General features: G+C 44.7%; 1 pseudogene; it reads right to left on the bottom strand.

Moving 5' to 3' along the window:
• Positions 1 to 410: 410 nt before the first annotated feature.
• Positions 411 to 6,703, bottom strand: LOC117824124 (annotated as a pseudogene).
• Between the last annotated feature and the right edge of the window lie 975 nt (positions 6,704 to 7,678).

Here is a 7,678-nt window from a genome sequence, read left to right as displayed (position 1 = left end):
TTAATGTTGCTGAATCTGAGAGGTGCTTCTCAACACTGAAGAGAATCAAGACCTTCCTCAGGAACACAATGTCGCAGGATCGTCTCAATGAATTGGCCATGCTCTCTATGGAGAAGAAACTTGTCAAAAGCATCCCTGACTTTAACCATAGAGTCATTGAGAAATTTATTTCTCTCAAGGAAAGAAGAGCAAAATTTATGTACAAAAGTTAGAACAGTACATGACATTACAATGTTGCTTTTGCTGTTTTTGTGTATGTAAATACACTGGTGTGATACCTCAGACATTTACCAAAAAGCAAGCAAACATGTACTATTTTGGAGTTGTACCCCCCCCAGGAGAAAACTCCACCAGCCGCCACTGCTGATGTGACAGAAACAGTCTCATGATCAGCTGAAGTGTGTGTGTGTTAGTGCAGAGTGTACACTGTTCTTCAGCAGCTGTTTGTGTGTGTAGTGTTTGTGTAGAGAGGAGGAGACGCTCCCTGCTACACAGAACACACACGCACTGAGGAACCATAATAGCACAACCTAAACCCAGGATACAGAGGTTCAGTGAAGGAGGTGCTGAAGGTGTGGAGGTGAATCAGAGAGTCAGAGGAGACTCTGTAGAAGGACAGAGTGCCAGCAGGACAGTCCACATACACTGCTACTCTGTGAGAGACAGAGGACCAGGAGAGAGGGAGCTCTGTTCTTATGTTATTTTGACGGACAGAGTAACCTTCATCAGAGCAGCTCAGACTCCAGGACTGATCATTACATCCAAACACACAGTCAGGACTGTCTGCTTTCCTGTTGATTCCTCTGTAACTCACTGATATATCAACCTCTCCTCTCAACTCGACCTCCCAGTAACAGCGACCAGTCAGAACATCTCTACACAGCAGCTGAAACCAGGAGTCAAATCTGTCTGGATTATCAGGATATGACTGATCCTCTCCCACCCATGTCACCTCCCTGTTGTCTTCAGACAGTCTGAGGTTTCTGTGTGCTGTGTTTGAGTCCAGAGTGAGTTCACAGACATCTGATGGAGAGACAAAGACACAACAAAGCAGCAGTTTATCATCAGACACACCTGAAGCCTCTCTTCTTCGTTAGCTGACAGTCTGCTGTTTGGTCATCATTGAGTCAAACTGATTCAACACTTACACTTCTTCAGTCCAGGTTTTAACCACTGCTCTCCACCATGGTCCACCCTGGAGGAAGAAACACAGTCAGACATTACAGACACTTCACCCTGGTTTACTTCAGAGATATGAGCCTGAAAAATGTGTTTTCTCCTCATTGACTCAGTTAAAGGGTCTTAAGTTTGTTGATATAAAAACATCATGATAGAGTTGTTTAAAATGTTACACAATCTTTGCCAGGTCTGATCTGGAGAGTAGAAGAAAACAACTTTTAAACTGCTTGTTTGTTTGTCAGAAACACAAACCAGACCACGTCCCAAAGTGAAACTCCAGACCCCTGATTATGGATTCTACATGTTTATGTAGAATCTGTAAATACAGATGATATTCAAATTTAAAAGTGAACTAGTCTCTCTTGATGTACATTTTTGTTCCATGTCCCCTCCACTTTCCCTCAAGAACCCCCCGGTGCACCCTAGTGAGCCCGGCGGGATTAGGACCCCCAATTTGACGAACAGCGACACAACTCCAAAAACAACTGCCCTAGAGATGATGTCTGTATGTTTCTACATTTGTTCAATAATTATGATGTTCTGACAATAACATCTGCCTTCTTCATGTTCACACAAAATATTAGTGGATGAACAGTCACATGGGAACTCTTCTGTATATAACATTAACAGCTGACCTGAACAACTGTCAAGAACTAAGTCAACGACGCTTTTCGGTTCAAGCTTTGAATTTCTACTGAGTAGTTTATTTTGTAATTGATAGTCTTCTGGTGGTCTTTGTCTGATTCAGGTCCAATCACTCCTCAGAAAATACTAAAACAAAATAAGATCTTTTTTTTGTGAAATGGGATTTTTTTCTTTTACTCTTGCAGTGTTTGAGCTCTTGTTGTCTGGTCATACCTCAGTGTATCCAGTCTGCAGAGTGGATCCTCCAGTACAGCAGACAGCAGCTTCACTCCTGGGTCTCCTGGATGATTGTAGCTCAGGTCCAGCTCTCTCAGGTGGGAGGGGTTGGAGCTCAGATCTGAGGCCAGAAAAGCGCAGCCTCTCTCTGTGATCAGACATCCTGACAGTCTGGTGTTAGAAAAGGAATCATGCAATAAGCAAAGTGTAAAGATATTGAACATTTCCTTGGAAAATCAAATATTACACAGAACAAGCTAGTTTCCAGTTTCCTGACCAACTCTTATTGATAAAATGAGGAAACTAAGAGTCATGTGGAGCTTTGTGTTTTGACATTATGTACACTCATTGGATTATTGTTACTGACAGTGTAAGATTTTAATTTAAGCTTTATACTGACCTGAGAGTTTCCAGATTACAATACGGACTTTTCAGTCCAGCAGACAGCAGCTCCAGTCCTGAATCCTGCAGGTCGTTGTTACTCAGGTCCAGCTCTCTCAGACTGGAGGACTGTGAGCTGAGGACTGAGGCCAGAGAAGCACAGCTTCTCTCTGACAGGTTACATCCACTCAGCCTGAAGAAGAGTTAGTGATTAGCACAGACACAGTGTTTCATCTGTCATGAACAACATGTTTTTTAATCTCTCATGTATCCACCTACAGAGCTTTGTTGGAGGCTTTGATCACTGGAAGCAGCCTCAGAAGAGCCTCCTCTGAAGCAGAGTATTTCTTCAGGTCAAACACGTCCAGATCTTTCTCTGATGACAGTAAGATGAAGACCAGAGCTGACCACTGAGCAAGAGACAGTTTCTCTGTGGAGAGACGTCCTGATCTCAGGGACTGTTGGATCTCCTCCACTAGAGAATGATCATTCAGTTCATTCAGACAGTGGAACAGGTTGATGCTTCTCTCTGCAGACAGATCCTCACTGATCTTCTTCTTGATGTACTGGACTGTTTTCTGATTGGTCTGTGAGCTACTTCCTGTCTGTGTCAGCAGATCTCTCAGGAGACTCTGATTGGTCTTCAGTGAAAGGCCCAGGAGGAAGCGCAGGAACAAGTCCAGGTGTCCGTTTGGACTCTTTAAGGCCTGGTCCACAGCACGCTGATGGAGACGTTTCGGTTTCGGTTTGTCTCTAAAGATTTTAGAGATCGGGGACGTTGGTTGTTCTTCTTCCATCAGGTTGAGTCCAGACTTGATGAAGGTCAGATGGACATGAAGAGCAGCCAGAAACTCCTGAATGCTCAGGTGGATGAAGCAGAACACCTTGTCCTGGTACAGTCCTCTCTCCTCTCTGAAGATCTGTGTGAACACTCCTGAGTACCAAGAGGCTTCCTTGATCTTGATGCCACACTCTGTCAGGTCAGACTCATAGAAGATCAGGTTTCCTTTCTGCAGCTGATCAAAAGCCAGTTTTCCCAGATACTTGATCATCTTCCTGCTCTTTTTATTCCAGAGTGAATCAGTCTCAGCTCCTCCATCATACTTGATGCTCTTCAGTTTGGACTGGACCACCAAGAAGTGGATGTACATCTCAGTCAGGGTCCTGGGCAGCCCTCCTCCCTCTCTGGTCTTCAGCACATCCTCCAGAACTGTAGCAGTGATCCAGCAGAAGACCGGGATGTGGCACATGACGTGGAGGCTTCGGGATGTCTTGATGTGGGAGATGATTCTGCTGGCCTGCTCCTGGTCTCTGAACCTCTTCCTGAAGTACTCCTCCTTCTGAGGGTCAGTGAACCCTCTGACCTCTGTCACCATGTCAACACACTCAGGAGGGATCTGATTGGCTGCTGCAGGTCTTGTGGTGATCCAGAGGCGAGCAGAGGGGAGCAGGTTCCCCCTGATGAGGTTTGTCAGCAGCACATCCACTGAGGTGGACTCTGTAGCATCAGTCAGGATCTGATTGTTGTGGAAGTCCAGAGGAAGTCGACACTCATCCAGACCGTCAAAGATGAACACAACCTGGAACTCTTCAAACCTGCAGAGTCCTGCTTCTCTGGTCTGAGTAAAGAAGTGATGAACAAGTTCCACCAAGCTGAACTTTCTCTCTCTCAGCACATTCAGCTCTCTGAAAGTGAAGGGAAATGTGAACTGGATGTCCTGGTGGTCTTTGTCTTCAGCCCAGTCCAGAGTGAACTTCTGTGTTAACACTGTTTTCCCGATGCCAGCCACTCCCTTTGTCAGCACTGCTCTGATTGGGTGATCTCTTCCAGGTGAGCCTTTAAAGATGTCTTCTTGTCTGATGGTGGTCTCTGGTCTGTGTGGTGTCCTGGATGATGCTTCAATCTGTCTGACCTCATGTTCATCATTGACCTCTCCAGTCCCTCCCTCTGTGATGTAGAGCTCTGTGTAGATCTGGTTCAGAAGGGTTGGGTTTCCTGCTTTAGCGATCCCCTCAAACACACACTGGAACTTCTCCTTCAGGTGAGACTTCAGTTTACGTCTGCACTCTGCAGCAACAGTTCCTGAAAGAACCAAAGAGAAATGTGATGAATGATCTGAAGCTACAATCAGTCTGATGAATTTACACTTTCAGACATCAGGATGGATTTGATTTTCCTCCTCTCTGAAATCTCTTCATCAGCTGTGAACATTTTCTCACAGCTCATAGATGTGATACAAATGTGTGCATCATATTAACAGCAGAGTTTGAAATGTAAACCTCTCCCATGTTGTCTCCATTTCCTCTCTCCATCATGTTAAATGTGTTCAAATCCTCTTACTGCTCTGCAGACAGTCAGCCAGCTCCTCCTGCTTCATTCTCCTCAGGAAGTGCAGAGTGATCTCCAGAAAGGCCTCTCTGCTCCTCCTCTGCTCTTCATCCTCATCCTCCCTCTGACTCTCTAAGCATTCTGGGTAATCTGGACTCAGAGCTCTCTGGATCTCCTTCAGCTCGGTCTTTACAAAATTCATGATGTTCTCCTGGAGCAGCTGGAGCAGAACAAAATAGAACATCAGATCATCTGTGACAGACAGAGAGCCTGCTGGTCTGCAGAGTCCAGCATGGAGTCTGGATCACAATGCTGCTTCAGGACTTAGTCTTTGGATGGTCCCGTCTTCTACAAATCAAGTTTCTCTGAAATGAACTTCCTGTTGGAGAAATCTCCTGGTGTGCTTTCATCCAGAAAAAGTCTGCAGTGACTTTAGACCTGATGTGTTTATTAGAATGAAGCTGAAAGCAGCAGCTGTCATTAACATGAAGCAAAGTGTTTCTGTTGTTTAGACCTCAAACTGGACTCACTTTGTGAACTTTGCTGCCAAAGTCTGAGTCTGTGTGAGAGCAGCATGACCTCTGACCTCTGTGAGGTCTGAGCTGTGTTTGTACATTTACTCACCATCAATATGGAGTCCAGCTGTGTTTGATGCTGCTGGGCAGACTGACCAATGGGAGCCTCTGATCTCTGACCTCTGTGGAACAAATATAATATCATGTAGTGTATATAATATAATGACACATAGTGTTGATGTGATAGATTCTATGTAGTGGATCCTGGTAGAAACACTGCTGGATCCTCCTACAAACACAGGACACACATGAAGATACTACATGCTGAGTACAGTTCTTTCTGCCTCCAATCCTGTTTACTGCTGTTGATCCTGATAGAAACACAACCAGTGACTAATGTTCACCTTCACAGAGAAAACACCAACCACAGTTACAAATGTTTCACACACAACAACAGGAAGTTCACTTTGAGAGTCTTACCTTTCATCAGCACTCATCTCTACAGATTTGAACTCAATGAATCGACCAATAGACCAGTCACTCTTTAAGGACACACAGCTGGGTCCAGGTCCAGGAGAGTCTGGTCTCTGATGTTGGACTCTGAAAGAATCACAAACACTGATGAACAAACATGAACTCTGAAAATCTTCCAGGTTTGAGTGCTGCTGAAATTTACTACAAACTTTTCTAATGTTTGATTCTGATAAAAACTCTGTGATCAATTATTACTTTGGACCATCAGACTGACGGCCATCTTTGAAGACATTAGGTAGATCCTTAGACCAATCACTCTTTAAGGACACACAGCTGGGTCCAGATCTAGGTCTCTTATCTTTGGTACTGAAAGAGTCATAAACATCAAAAAAAGTCGAAGAACTCTTCAAGTTTTATAAAAAGGGTCTCTGAGTATTGTAGATCAAAGATGGTTAAAGGGATTGTGGGAGAAATGTCCCTCAGGGGGACACTTTGACTTTTAAACCATCCTGAGGACAGTTTGAGGACGACGGACACAAACCTTTCACCTTCTTACATTTCATCAGCAGACTGACGTCCATCTTTGAAGTCAATGAATCGACCAATAGACCAATCACTCTTTAAAGACAAACACCTGGGAGCAGGTCCAGGTCCAGGTCCAGGAGAGTCTGGTTCATGCTGCTGCTCTGGGCTTCAACACACACACACATACACACACACACACACAACACACAAACACACACACACACACACACACACACACACACACACACACACACACACACACACACACACACACATACACACACACACACACACACACAGAGAGTGAGTGCTGAGCTCTGTCATGGAGCAGAGTCATGGACAGGTAGAGATCCTCATCTCACCTCTGAGCTTCATGTTCCCCACACAGAGTGCTTCTAGAGGGAGGGGCTCCCTCCTCTCCGTCCTCACACTGATTCATAGCAGAGCCTCCACCTTCACACAAACACAACAACATGTTTATCATTACAACAAGCTTTACACCACAGGACAAACATTAGTTCTCATTGCTCTCAGTAACATGACACAGATATTCAGGACTGACACAAACCTTGTTGGAGCCCCAAACAGGACCTGATGAGCCCAAACACAGCGCCCACCCTCTCCCATAAACACACTATGGAGACCACTTAGATGGAAGCATGGGTCCTAGCAACCTTGCTATGTCTTTTAGACTTTAGACTTTATTTTCCCCTTAGGGAAAATATATTTCACACGTTTCCACAGACATAGACAAAGACATTCACTAAAAACATACATTTCTCAATTCTACTAAACAAACTATTCACAAAGGCATCAACACTCAAACAGAGAGAGTAGCGTTATTCAGCGAGGCCTTTTGTTCAGGCTTGCTATAACAGCAGGGATCAGGCTCTTGTCAAGTTGAGCCCTTCTACACCTCGGTACCCTGTACCTGCGCCCTGAGGGGAGAGGAGTGGGATGAGGTGGGTGTTTAGTGGATGTGTGATGTCCTGTTCTATTGAGGTTGCGATGCATCTGATGGCCCTGTTGTTTAAGTCTGTGAAGACTGTTTCTACTGCTTGATGGTTGATGTTGATAGAGTGCTAAACTGATGCCAGCCAGTCCAGACTTCCTGGGTTGTGTAACAAATGTAGAAGTTTTCAAAGTAGGAGGATACCTGGGGTCTCATTTATAAATGTTGCTTACGCACAAAACAGTACGCCAGTTTCAGGCCCTGTTTGTGATTGATAAAAACAAACTTGACGTGAAATGTGACTACAGGTAAGTAAACTCTGACCCAGGCGTACGTACATTTTAGGGGGAATTGGCGACACAGGTGGTGAGAGGGAGGACTGAAGTCAGATTGTATTTGAATGCCTTTTACACATTTTACTTCATTGAATTACAACATATTAACAGACCTGCGTCACCATCG

Source organism: Notolabrus celidotus, chromosome 13 (genome assembly GCF_009762535.1).
Source record: "Notolabrus celidotus isolate fNotCel1 chromosome 13, fNotCel1.pri, whole genome shotgun sequence".
NCBI classification, from domain to species: Eukaryota; Metazoa; Chordata; class Actinopteri; order Labriformes; family Labridae; genus Notolabrus; species Notolabrus celidotus.
The sequence above is the reverse complement of the archived record's forward strand: the minus strand, read 5'-3'. Positions and strand labels throughout refer to the sequence as shown.